This window comes from Budorcas taxicolor, chromosome 15 (genome assembly GCF_023091745.1).
Source record: "Budorcas taxicolor isolate Tak-1 chromosome 15, Takin1.1, whole genome shotgun sequence".
NCBI lineage: Eukaryota > Metazoa > Chordata > Mammalia > Artiodactyla > Bovidae > Budorcas > Budorcas taxicolor.
The window spans coordinates 11,994,664-12,009,063 of record NC_068924.1 but is presented as its reverse complement, the minus strand read 5'-3'; the positions used below and the strand labels follow the sequence as shown (position 1 = coordinate 12,009,063).

At 38.1% G+C, this 14,400-nt stretch overlaps 1 pseudogene; it reads left to right on the top strand.

Annotated features, from left to right (window-relative positions):
* The first annotated feature begins 1,161 nt into the window (after window positions 1-1,161).
* On the top strand, window positions 1,162-1,737 carry LOC128060615 (peptidyl-prolyl cis-trans isomerase A-like; annotated as a pseudogene).
* The last annotated feature ends 12,663 nt before the right edge of the window (window positions 1,738-14,400 follow it).

Here is a 14,400-nt window from a genome sequence, read left to right as displayed (position 1 = left end):
TTAGAAGAAAATTGGAATAGATGTGGAAAATTTAACCCCTTATATACTTTACTCTTTGTTTCATTTTCTGTTTTTCCACTTGATTGTAAGTTCTGTAACTATTTTTTCTTACTACTGTATCCTCCACACAAAATTTAGACTCTTGAATATAAATGTCCTTGATAATAATAGAAATAAATTGAATCAGACCTTTTGGTTATTTCATCTAAGAGCAAGATCCTATAATCTAAATTTGTTTTCACACAAATTAGAAATTAATAATCATGTTTAACACATCCTAACAGAATTGTCACAAAACATAATATAAGGCAGTCAGTAGGTTTATAGTTATCACTGGCTATCTGACCCAGTTTCCTAAGTCTTATATGGCTCCACTTAACTACACCAGAAGATCAGGATGCACTGAAGAAGTGGTAGAATGGGAAACTCAGTTGACTTCACTTCCAACAGCCATATTGCTGTCGTTATATCTCAGCTTATCAGAGAATAATTTCCAGGACCCAATGAGACCACTCTGTGCTGATAATTCTCTTAAAGTTTCTCTGCTTAGGATTAAAATCTCCAAATTTCTTGATAATGCAGTCCAAAGTTTCAAATAATATTTAGAAATGTATAGTCATTAATGTGTTCCTGTCAGGATTCTTTCAGATTCAAGTCACCCAAACACACGCACACAAAAATAGCTCAAGCTGAATAAAACAAGAGAAAATAAACCAAACAAGCAACAAAAAATGCAGGAGTAGCTCTTTGTGAGATATAATGTACAGATAGTGAATATATTCAGGGTATTTCCCCTCATTTTCCCTTTTACCCTTTCACTGTAACAGCTATTTTCAGAAATGTTTCCCCCCGTGTTGGACCACTCTATTGGCAGCAAAAGTGAGAAGGAATTGTCTCTCTAACATGGCCTACAGGCCTTGCATGGGGATTTGGTGGTGGTAAAGAATTAGATGGCAAAGAATCTGCCTGTAATGTGGGAGACTCAGGCTTGATCCCTGTGTTAGGAAGATCCCCTGGAGAAGGGCATGGCTACCTACTCTAGTATTCTCACCTGGAGAATTCCACGGACAGTCCACTGGGTCTCAAAGAGTTGGACACAACTGAGACACTAGCACCTTCACTTTTCCAGGCCTTGCAGACACTGCCAGCCCACAGCCAACCATGGTCAGTCCCCATAAGTTCTTTGATATTGCCATTGACAGCCAGTCCTTCTGCTGCATCTCTTTCAAACTTTCAAAGACAGCAGAAAACCTTCATATTCTGAGCACTGTGGCGAGAGGATTTAATTATAAAAGATCCTGCCTTCACAGAATAATTTTTATATTTATATGCCAGAGCAGAGCCTTTACATGCCATAATGGCACTAGTGGTAAGTTCATCTATGGGGAGAAAATTGATGAAAAATTCATCCTGTAACATATGGGTCCGAGTACCTTGTCCATGGCAAACATTGGCCCCTAGACAAACAGTTTCCAGTTTTTTATGTGCATTATCAAGACTGACTGGTTGAATGGCAAGCTTGTAGTCTTTGGCAAAGTGAAAGAAAGCATGAATATTGTGGAAGCTGTGGTGTGCTTTGAGTCCAGGATGGCAAAACAATGGTAAAAGAAGATCACCATTGCTGACTGTGGACAAATCTAATAAATTTGACTTCTGCTTTGTCTTAACCATCAAAACATCTCTTTTATAGCTCATGAGAACACCCCTTCAATTCCATATGCTCAAAATATCCTATAATCTTTGTTCTCATTGCAGTTCTTTGAGTTCCATATTTTCCTTATCTTTCTCGAAGTTTAGCTGTATTACAGACTTAAGTTTATGATTATGAAATAAAAGCCAAACAAAACAAAAACACTAGTTTCAAAAGATTTTAAGAAGTAAGTATTATTGGCTCTGTTTGGCTCCCATTCCACTACTCAAATAATTCACTGTCTTCTGTAGGCAGCATGTATATCTTCTTATTTTTGCCATTGTTCTTGTTTTTTTATTATAAATATATTTATTTTCAGTTCAGTTAAGTTCAGTCACTCAGTCGTGTCGGAATCTTTGCGACCCCATGAATTGCAGCACGCCAGGCCTCCCTGTTCATCACCATTTCTCGGAGTTCACTCAGACTCACGTCCATCGAGTCAGTGATGCCATCCAGCCATCTCATCCTCGGTCGTCCCCTTCTCCTCCTGCCCCCAATCCCTCCCAGAATCAGAGTCTTTTCCAATGAGTCAACTCTTTGCATGAGTGGCCAAAGTGTGGACTTTCAGCTTTAGCATCATTCCTTCCAAAGAAGTCCCAGGGATGATCTCCTTCAGAATGGACTGGTTGGATCTCCTTGTAGTCCAAGGGACTCTCAAGAGTCTTCTCCAACACCACAGTTCAAAAGCATCAATTATTCAGCACTCAGCCTTCTTCACAGTCCAACTCTCACATCCATACATGACCACAGGAAAAACCATAGCCTTGACTAGATGGACCTTAGTCAGCAAAGTAATGTCTCTGCTTTTGAATATGCTATCTAGGTTGGTCATAACTTTTCTTCCAAGGAGTAAGCGTCCTTTAATTTCATGGCTGCAGTCACCATCTGCAGTGATTTTGGAGCCCAAAAGAATAAAGTCTGACACTGTTTCTACTGTTTCCCCATCTATTTCCCATGAAGTGATGGGACCAGATGCAATGATCTTGGTTTTCTGAATGTTGAGCTTTAAGCCAACTTTTTCACTCTCTTCTTTCACTTTCATCAAGAGGCTTTTTAGCTCCTCTTCACTTTCTGCCATAAGGGTGGTGTCATCTGCATATCAGAGGTTATTGATATTTCTCCCAGCAATCTTGACTCCAGCTTTTGTTTCTTCCAGTCCAATGTTTCTCATGATGTACTATGCATAGACGTTAAATAAGCAGGTTGACAATATACAGCCTTGATGCACTCCTTTTCCTATTTGGAACCAGTCTGTTGTTCCATGTCCAGTTCTAACTGTTGCTTCCTGACCTGCATACAGATTTCTCAACAAGCAGGTTAGGTGGTCTGGTATTCCCATCTCTTTCAGAATGTTGCACAGTTTATTGTGATCCACACAGTCAAAAGCTTTGGCATACTCAATAAAGCAGAAATAGATGCTTTTCTGGAACTCTCCTGCTTTTTCCATGATCCAGCGGATGTTTGCAATTTGATCTCTGGTTCCTCTGCCTTTTCTGAAACCAGCTTGAACATCAGGGAGTTCAAGGTTCACGTAGTGCTGAAGCCTGGCTTGGAGAATTTTGAGCATTACTTTACTTGCATGTGAGATGAGTGCAATTGTGTGGTAGTTTGAGCATTCTTTGGCATTGCCTTTCTTTGGGATTGGAATGAAAACTGACCTTTTCCAGTCTGTGGCCACTGCTGAGTTTTCCAAATTTGCTGGCATATTGAGTGTAGCATATTCACAGCATCATCTTTCAGGATTTGAAACAGCTCAACTGTAATGCCATCACCTCCACTAGCTTTGTTTGTAGTGATGCTTTCTAAGGTCCACTTGACTTCACTTTCCAAGATGTCTGGCTCTAGATTAGTGATAACATCATCATGGTTTACTTTACAATATTGTATTGGTTTCACCATACATCAACGTGAATCTGCCATAGGTATACACATGTTCCTCATCCTGAACCCCCTTCTTCCTCCCCGTTCCATCCCTCTGGGTCATCTCAGTGCACCAGCACCAAGCATCCAGTATCATGCATCAAACCTGGACTGGCGATTCCTTTCATATATGATATTATACATATTTCAATGCCAGTCTTCCAAATATTACCACCCTCTCCCTCTCCCACAGAGTCCAAAAGACTTCTATACATCTGTGTCTCTTTTGCTGTCTCGCATACAGGGTTATCATTACCATCTTTCTAAATTCCATATATATGTGTTAGTATACTGTATTGGTGTTTTTCTTTCTGGCTTACTTCACTCTGTATAGTAGGCTCGTTTCATCCACCTCATTAGAGCTGATTCATATGTATTCTTTTAATGGCTGAGTAATACTCCATTGTGTATATGTACCACAGCTTTCTTATCCATTCATCTGCTGATGGACATCTAGGTGTTTTTTGTTTTTGTTTTTTTTTTTTTTCATTGTTATCAATTTAGCTACTCTATGTCTGCTGATTTGAGAATTTAGTTCACTTGAATTTAAAGAAATACATACAGATGGCTAACAAACACATGAAAAGATGCTCAACATCACTCATTATCAGAGAAATGCAAATCAAAACCACAATGAGGTACTACTTCACTCCAGTCAGAATGGCTGCGATCCAAAAGTCTACAAGCAATAAATGCTGAAATGGGAGTGGAGAAAAGGGAACCCTCTTACACTGCTGGTGGGAATGCAAACTTGTACAGCCACTATTGAGAACAGTGTGGCGATTCCTTAAAAAACTGGAAATAGAACTGCCTTATGACATAGCGATCCCACTGCTGGGCATAACATCGAGGAAACCAGAACTGAAAGAGACATGAGTACCCCAATGTTCATTGCAGCACTATTTATAATAGCCAGGACATGGAAGCAATCTAGATATCCATCATCAGATGAATGGATAAGAAAGCAGTGGTGCATATACACAATGGAGTATTACTCAGCCATTAAAAAAGAATACATATGAATCAGCTCTAATGAGGTGGATGAAACTGGAACCTATTATAAAGAGTGAAGTAAGTCAGAAAGAAAAAAACACCAATACAGTATACTAACACATATATATGGAATTTAGAAAGATGGTAACGATAACCCTGTATGCGAGACAGCAAAAGAGACACAGATGTATAGAAGTCTTTTGGACTCTGTGGGAGAGGGAGAAGGTGGGAATATTTGGGAGAATGGCATTGAAACATATATAATATTATATATGAAATGAATCACCAGTCCAGATTCGATGCAGGATACAGGATGATGGGGGCTGGTGCACTGGGATGACCCAGAAGGATGGTATGGGGAGGGAGGTGGGAGGGAGGTTCAGGATGAGGAACACGTGCACACCTGTGGCAGATTCATGCTGATGTATGGCAAAACGAATACAATATTGTAAACTAATTAGCCTCCAATTAAAATAAATTTATATTAAAACAACAACAAACATTTATATGGAGGTACATCCTTTTCTTAACATACTAGATTTAACATTCCTAGAAAAATTCATTAAATTTTATTCAAGTAAACTGAATGATTGTGAAAAAAATAAAATAAAAAACATAAAAAAAAAAAGAAAGAAATTACTCAAAGAAATGCTTCTATTGGCATTTGGTTCATCATTTTCTGACTAATTTGTAGTTCCTCTCTGTACTTTTCTTCTTCTCTTGCTCTTCCCCTTTGTGGTATCATGGCTATCTTTAGTGATATGCTTAGATTTCTTTATCCTTTTTTTTATCTATTATAGGTTTTTGTTTTGTTCAGTTCAGATCAGTTGCTCAGTTGTGTCCGACCCTTTGCAACCCCGTGGACTGAAGCACCTCAGGCTTCCCTGGCCATCACCAACTTCTGGAGCTTTCTCAAACCCATGTCCTTCAAGTCAGTGATGCCATCCAAACAACTCATCTTCTGTTTTTTCCTTCTCCTGTCTTCAATCTTTCCCAGCATCAGGGTCTTTTCCAGTGAGTCATTTCTTCATATTAGGTGGCCAAAATATTGGAGCTTCAGTTTCAGCTAAACATCATTTTGCTTTGTAGTTACCACAAACAGTATATACAGTAACATATGTAAAGCAATATATTTTATGTTGATTACAGTGTCAACTTGAAATGTAAAGGAACATACATGTTGAAAATGAAAGGATGGAAAACGATATTTTATACAAATGGAAACCAATATAAAGCTGAGGTAGCTATACTTATATCAGACCAAATACACTTTAAAACACTGACTGTAAAAAAAAAAAAATCCACAAGAACATTGCTTAGTGAGAAAGAGATTAATCTAACAGGAGGATATGACATTTTGTAATATATGTATGGAAACAATATAAAAGCTCCAATATAGGAGCAACTAAATATAAAATAAATATTCAGTTCAGTTCAATTCAGCTCAATCACTCAGTCCTGTCCGACCAGTTGCGATCCCATGAATCACAGCACGCCAGGCCTCCCTGTCAATCACCAACTCCCAGATTTCACTCAAACTTACATCCATCAAATCAGTGATGCCATCCAGCCATCTCATTCTCTGTTGTCCCCTTCTCCTTCTGCCCCCAATTCCTCCCAGCATCAGGGTCTTTTCCAATGAGTCAACTCTTCGCATGAGGTGGCCAAAGTACTGGAGTTTCAGCTTTAGCATCAGTCCTTCCAAAATACACCCAAGACTGATCTCCTTTAGAATGGGCTGGTTGGATCTCCTTGAAGTCCAAGGGACTGTCAAGAGTCTTCTCCAACACCACAGTTCAAAAGCATCAATTCTTCAGTGCTCAGCTTTCTTGGCAGTCCAACTCTCACATCTGTACATGACTACCAGAAAAACCATAGCCTTGACTAGATGGCCCTTTCTTGGCAAAGTAATGTCTCTGCTTTTTAATATGCTATCTAGGAAAGTTAATATAACTTTTCTTCCAAGGAGTAAGCGTCTTTTAATTTCATGGCTGCAATTACCATCTGCAGTAATTTTGGAGCCCCAGAAAATAAAGTCTGACACTGTTTCCATTGTTTCCCCATCTATTTCCCATGAACTGATGGGACCAGGTGCCATGATCTTCGTTTTCTGAATGTTGAGCATTAAGCTGACTTTTTCACTCTCCTCTTTCACTTTCATCTAGAGGCTTTTTAGTTCCTCTTCACTTTCTGCCGTAAGAGTAGGTGCCGGGGTCCAGCCCCAGTGGATCAAGGGTAATTCGAAGGTGGGGATGGAATCGGCATCCTGGAAAAAACTTATTTAATTACAGATATAGAAAGAGATTGGAAACGGATAGTGTAGTAGGAAAATTAATGGAGAAAAAGAGGCTGAATAACTGGTTTACATGGAATACCAATCACCACCTACGTAGGCCACAGGCGTCTTTCCATTCTCACGAAGGAGAGGAGGCACTGAGGCCTCCCCGGTCTGATCTCAGAAGCCCAGGCAGAATTAGCAGGCTTGATGAGTACACATTTCAGATGGGAATTCAGCCAGGAAAGCAGGGAGCAAGAAAGAAACGACACAGGGGAATCAGTCATTCCAGAAACTGATCTGATTTCTTTATATTTCAGGTTTGTTTATATACCTTTTTGTTATACATAGGGATGAATACAGAGTCACACGGGGGTCAGCAGACCTGACCCTTGTCACAATTAGGTGCTTCATATAAAATTATACAAAGGTCTTATGGGATTTTACATCATCTTCTAGCCATGAGGTCTGCTGACATTTTATGGCCCTTTCTGATACCGGTCAGTTAACCAGAAAACTTATTTTTCCAGGGTGATTTTTTTTCTTAAATCAGGTGCCACCCTCCAAATAAAGTTGCATTCCTATAGGGTGAGGGTGTAGTGAGTTACAATCAATAAAGGAATTTACTTAACCTAAGGTTTAACATGATTAATCTTAAAGGTTAATACTTATTTCTCCTATATGCTAGTTATATTCGTTATAAGGGCAGGGATATGGAGATTTAGCAGCAAATATTGGCTCAACAAATGTAAACCCTTCACCAATGTTCCCCTTAAGATCTATTTTGTCTTAAGATAGTGATAAAGTTACATTTGTACATAGCATAGTGATTTATAGTGATTTATAACAAAGTACAGTGATCTATAACAATAGAGAAAATTCATTAACTCAAAAAGTCTAGTATTGCTAACATCAAAAAACTACTATATTTCCTTTTCTATATTCCAAATACATTGATTAATATATTCCTAGGTGCCTAAGGATATGGAGGCCTGGCGGCAATCATTGACTCATCAATGAATAAAGTCCTATGCTAATACTCCAAACTCTCTGTGCTGTTTATGGTTGAGAGGTTGTCACACAAGCTAGTCTGTCAGCAGAGAGGTTTGGCCTGAGACACCCTTGTCACACCCAGGGGAGGGAATTAACAGTAATTATTGGCACGACAAATGAAAAAACCCTTCACCAATATAATTCCTAATCAACCCACTAATACTATACTAATGATCTTCTAACTTCTCAAAAGAGTCTGTATTTAGAAAGTTTTAAAACATCCCATGCCTCTCACAGTTGGGAGGCTGTAAACAATCACATGCAGCCGGACGAACCTGATCAGGCAGGCCAGAGAACCTTCAGAGTTCGTAAGTTGAAACACTCTTGTCACGCCCAGGAATTTTTATTAACTTGTAGCTGCAAGTTAACTCCTTCTCCTAGAGAAATGGTTATGGGGGAGAGCCCCCCATAAAGTACTCTGGTTTTGGGGGTAGATGCTTGGGAACAGGAGGTTTCCTGAGGCTTGATCACGCCTTTGTCTATGCCAAGCTTCCTTCCTCGTGACCTTTGCCATGGGCAGAGTTCCTCACGCTGGCAGGTAGTGTCATCTGAATATCTGAGGTTACTGATATTTCTCCCAGCAATGCTGATTTCAGCTTGTGCTTTTTCCAGCCCAGCGTTTCTCATGGTGTACTCTGCATATAAGTTAAATAAGCAGGGTGACAATATACAGACTTGACGTACTCCTTTTCCTATTTGGAACCAGTCTGTTGTTCCATGTCCTGTTCTAACTGTTGCATCCTGATCTCCATATAGGTTTCTCAAGAGGCAGGTCAGGTTGTCTGCTATTCCCATCTCTCTCAGAATTGTCCACAATTTATTGTGATTCACACAGTCAAAAGATTTGGCATAGTCAATAAAGCAGAAATAGATGTTTTTCTGGAACTCTCTTGCTTTTTGCATGATCCAGTGGATTTTGGCAATTTGATCTCTGGTTCCTCTGTCTTTTCTAAAACCAGTTTGCACATCTGAAAGTTTACGGTTCATGTATTGCTGAAGCCTGGCTTGGAGAATTTTGAACATTATTTTACTAGCGTGTGAGATGAGTGCAATTATGTGGTAGTTTGAGCATTCTTTGGCATTGCCTTTCTTTGGGATTGGAATGAAAACTGATCTTTCCAGTCCTGTGGCCACTGCTGCGTTTTCCAAATTTGCTGGCATATTGAGTGCAGCACTTTCACAGCATCATCTTCCAGGATTTGAAACAGCTCAACTGGAATTCCATCACCTCCACTAGCTTTGTTTGTAGTGATGCTTTCTAGGGCCTACTTGACTTCACATTGCAGGTTGTCTGGCTCTAGGTGAGTGATCAAACCATCATGATTATCTTGGTCGTGAAGATCTTTTTTGTACAGTTCTTCTGTGTATTCTTGCCACCTCTTCTTAATATCTTCTGCTTCTGTTAGGTCCATACCATTTCTGTCCTTTATCGAGCCCATCTTTGTATGAAATGATCCCTATGTATCTCTTATTTTCTTGAAGAGATTTCTAGTCTTTCCCCTTCCCACTTACATCAATTGATTGATAATCCAAAAAGAAAATCAGTGAGAAAATATCAGTATTAAGTCAGATGAACTTAACATACATCATTTGTAGCTTACATTAAAAAAAAAGAAAACACACACAAAAAAACAAAAAACCAGCAACTGTATAGTTGAATGGTTCCTTTAGATTAAAAGGAACAATGGAAAGATAAACAGTAGTGATTTTAGAAACCATAATTTAGAATACAATGCAAAATTTTTAAAATGTTTATCCACTTTAATGAAAGCACAATAGATTTTATACTAGTAATACTAGACTAAAATATGCCACAACATTAAGAATATGAATCTAAATTTGATCGCAGAAACAGTTTACTGTTGATATAATTAGATCCTTTTAAATGATTATTTTGAATTAATAGATTTTGTTCAAAAGCAAGACCCCTGTGTTTACTGCAGTGCAAAGGTCTGATGAAAGACACTGAAATATTTATCAACATGAAAGAAAGCTGGGAGCAAAACAATGCATACATCACAGAGCTATAGGTATGAAATTGATTGTCAGGTTTCAAATTTTGGAGGGATATAGTAAGAAATTTTCATCCTGTCAATAAATGTTTATTGAGTGCCAATGAAGTGCCAATAAATCTCTAAAGACTCCAAGGACAGCTCTTCAAAAGCACACATGCACCCGCACATGTGCACACACACACACACAAACATACACCACACACAAACACACACTGTTCCAGGTTTCATGAAACATATATTCTAGTAAAAATAAAATTATCATGTAAATAACCGTGTCAGTCAAGTACAGAGAATTTTTACACTTATAACATTAGAAAATCATCGTATAATTCAACTATGGCATTATATAGGTGAACAAAATAAAATGAATATTACAAAAGGAGTGATATATGAGAACGTATGTCTTCTGAAATCGAGATCAAAAGAAAATGAACAAGACAAAGAAAAAAAAGAGAGAATGTTTTCTATAATTTTGATTTTGTCTTCCAATTTTATTGAGATGTAATTAACATACAGCACTATAAAAATTTAAAGCACACAGTGTAATTATTTGATATACATATTTGTGCTGGGCAAAAACTTCCTTTGTTTTTTTCAGTCAAAATAAAAGATATATTTTTTCTTTTTACCAATAACTTTATTGAACAATGTTATTATTGTTTTTCCCCACTATCTTCAGCCATTTTTCAGGAAACTTCATAATTCTTCCCAAAATTTTTTACCTTTTGAACAAAAAACTGTTCCAGGTCCCATTTATAGTATTTCAGGGTTTTAAAATTTTTTGCAACAACAGAATTTTGTAAATACTGAGATAAAAGAACATCTGAAGGTGCAATGTCAGGCAAACACAAAGTCTGAATCAGAACTTCCCAGTCAAGTTGCAAATTTTTTGCTTAGTCATCAAAGAAACATGTGGTCTTGCATTGTCCTCATAGAAGATTATGTGTTTTCTGCTAATTCTGGATGCTTTACACCAACTTCTGTTTTCAATTAGTCTAATTGGGAGCAGTAATTTTTGGAACTAATCATTTGGTTTTTCAAGAGAATTTCATAATAGAGGACTTTCTTCCAATTCCACCATATACACAGCATCACTTTCTTTAGATAAAGATTAGCATTTGGCATGGTAGATGGTGGTTCCTTTCTCTTGCCCCATGATCTCTTCCATTCCACATTACTGTACAGTATCCACTTTTCTTCACCTGTCGCAGTTTGTTTTAAAACGGAATACTCAGGGGACTTCCCTGGTCGCTCAGTGGTTAAGACTCTGAAATTCCAATGCAAGGGAACACAGGTTTGATCCCTGATCTGGGAACTAAGATCTTGCATGCTATGAGCTGCACCCCCCACCCCCAAAAAAAAATAATAAAACATTTTGGTTACATTTCAGTAGAGAATCACATGTAGAAATATAGTCAAGATTTTTTTTTTCACTTCATTTATGTGAAATCCAAACATCAAAGCTCTTAAAAATTATTTTTAGTGCTTAATTTGGGTATATTGAGTGTGCCAGCTATCTCCTGTGTGGTATAATATTGACTGTTCTCAATTAATGTTTCCATTTGATCAATATAAACTTCAACTGGTCTACCATACAATGGAGGATTGTCCAGCAAGAATTCTCCAACATGAAACTTCAAAACCACTTTTGAGAGATTTAACACAGCATCTTCTCCATACGGCACAAATCTTTTTTTTTTTTTCATTTTACTTTTGTTTTTACATTTCTTGAAATAATAAATAATAATATGCCAATACGCAAATGTTACTTTTTTCTTTCATCTTCAGTATAAAGTGGTTACACAAAAATTCATCAATTTTCATGTTTTTTTTTTAATTATCTCTGGCATTATATGATCTATATACAATTATACATTATACAATCTATATACAGCTGTCACGATACAATCTAACAAAATTGTTTAAAAACAAGTTAAAGACAACTAATTACTGGTAGAGTCATCTTATGAAAAAAATAAAAGTGAACTAAAATTTTGGTGAACCCAATACCATAAAATGATTTTAACAATAAGTTAAGAAGCATCTATCATCTCACATAAATAAAAAGTTAAATAGAAAAACGTTTGGGGAGGTTAAGAATTCTTAGGATATACCCTGAACAATTTTTTTTTTTTAATGTAACATACAGCAGTGTTATTTATATTTATCTTGCTGTACATTATCCACTAGTACTTATTTATATTATAACTGGAAGTTAGTGCCTTTTGATTGTCTTCATCCAATTCCCACTGCCCCATTCCTCATCTCTGGTAACTAAGAATATGGTCTCTTTTTCTATGAGATCACTTGCTTTCTTTTTGAAATATAATTGATCTACAACACTGTGTTAGTTCCTCATACAAAACACAGTAATTGAATAAGTTTATACAAAATGATTATCACCATCAGTCTATGTACAATCTGTTCCTGACCAAAAATATTACCGAGTAACTGACTATATTCCCCACACTCTACATTTTATGTTTGTAACATTTAATTTGCAGCTACATGTATGTACTTGTCAACTACAAATTGGCACTTACTGAGAGCATTGCCAATGACTGAACTATAAAGGCATTTACCATCTGCCATGGAGATTGAACCCAATGCTGCTATAGCTGTTAACCTTCAACAACCCCTGAAGGAGTTCAGGGTGGAGTGAGGCACTCGGTGCTCCAGGAAATCTGGTGGGTCAGGTCTTTAGATTGTTGGATGTTTCTAGGAGCAGATTTCATGACGAGGATTTTTGCATCTCCTCATATCTAGAGTTCAGTTCAGTTCAGTGCATTTGCTCAGTCATGTCCGACTCTTTGCAACCCCAAGAATAGCAGCACGCCAGGCCTCCCTGTCCGTCACCAACTCCTGGAGTTTTCTCAAATTCATGTCCATCATGTCGGTGATGCCATCCAGCCATCTCATCCTCTGTCGTCCCCTTTTCCTCCTACCCCCAAACCCTTCCAGCATCAGAATCTTTTCCAAAGAGTCAACTCTTCACATGAGGTGGCCAAAGTACTGGAGTTTCAGCTTTAGCATCATTCCTTTCAAAGAACACCCAGGGCTGATCTCCTTCAGAATGGAATGGTTGGATCTCCTTGCAGTCCAAGGGACTCTCAAGAGTCTTCTCCAACACCACAGTTCAAAAGCATCAATTCTTCGGTGTTCAGCTTTCTTCACTTTTCAACTCTCACATCCATACTGGAAAAACCATAGCCTTGACTAGACGGACCTTTGTTGGCAAAGTAATGTCTCTGCTTTTCAATATGGTATCAAAGTTGGTCACAACTTTCCTTCCAAGGAGCAACCGTCTTTTAATTTCATGGCTGCAGTCACCATCTGCAGTGATTTTGGAGCCCAAAAAAAAATAAAGTCTGACACTGTTTCCACTGTTTCCCCATCTATTTCTCATGAAGTGATGGGACCAGATGCCATGATCTTGGTTTTCTGAATGTTGAGCTTTAAGCCAACTTTTTCACTCTCCTCTTTCACTTTCATCAAGAGGCTTTTTAGTTCCTCTTCACTTTCTTCCATAAGGGTGGTGTCATCTGCATATTTAAGATTATTGATATTTCTCCCAGCCATCTTGATTCCAGCTTGTAATTCTTTCAGGCCAGCATTTCTCATGATGTACTCTGCATTTAAGTTAAATAAGCAGGGTGACAATATACAGCTTTGACATACTCGTTTTCTTATTTGGAACCAGTCTGTTGCTCCATGTCCTCTTCTAACTGTTGCTTCCTGACCTGCATACAGATTTCTCAAGAGGCAGGTCAGGTGGTCTGGTATTCCCATGTCTTCCAGAATTGACCATAGTTTCTTGTGATCCACACAGTCAAAGGCTTTGGCATAGTCAATAAAGCAGAAATAAATGTTTTTTTCTGGAATTCTCTTGCTTTTTCTGTGATCCAGCAGAAGTTGGCAATTTGAGCTCTGGTTCCTCTGCCTTTTCTGAAACCAGCTTGAACATCTGGAAGTTCACAGTTCACGTATTGCTGAAGCCTGGCTTGGAGAATTTTGAGCATTACATTACTAGTGTGTGAGATGAGTGCAATTGTGTGGGAGTTTGAGCATTCTTTGGCATTGCCTTTCTTTGGGATTGGAATGAAAACTGACCTTTTCCAGTCCTGTGGCTGCTGCTGATTTTTCCAAATTTGCTGGCATATTGAGTGCAGCACTTTCACAGCATCATCTTTTAGAATTTGAAATAGCTCAACTGTAAATCCATCACCTCCACTAGCTTTGTTCGTAGTGGTGCTTTCTAAGGCCCACTTGACTTCACATTCCAGGATGTCTGGTTGGAGTGATCACACCATTGTAATTATCTTGGTCATGAAGATCATTTTTGTACAGTTCTTCTGTGTATTCTTGCCACCTCTTCTTAATATCTTCTGTTTCTGTTAGGTCCATACCATTTCTGTCCTTTCTAGAGCCCATCTTTGCATGAAATGGAAGTTCCC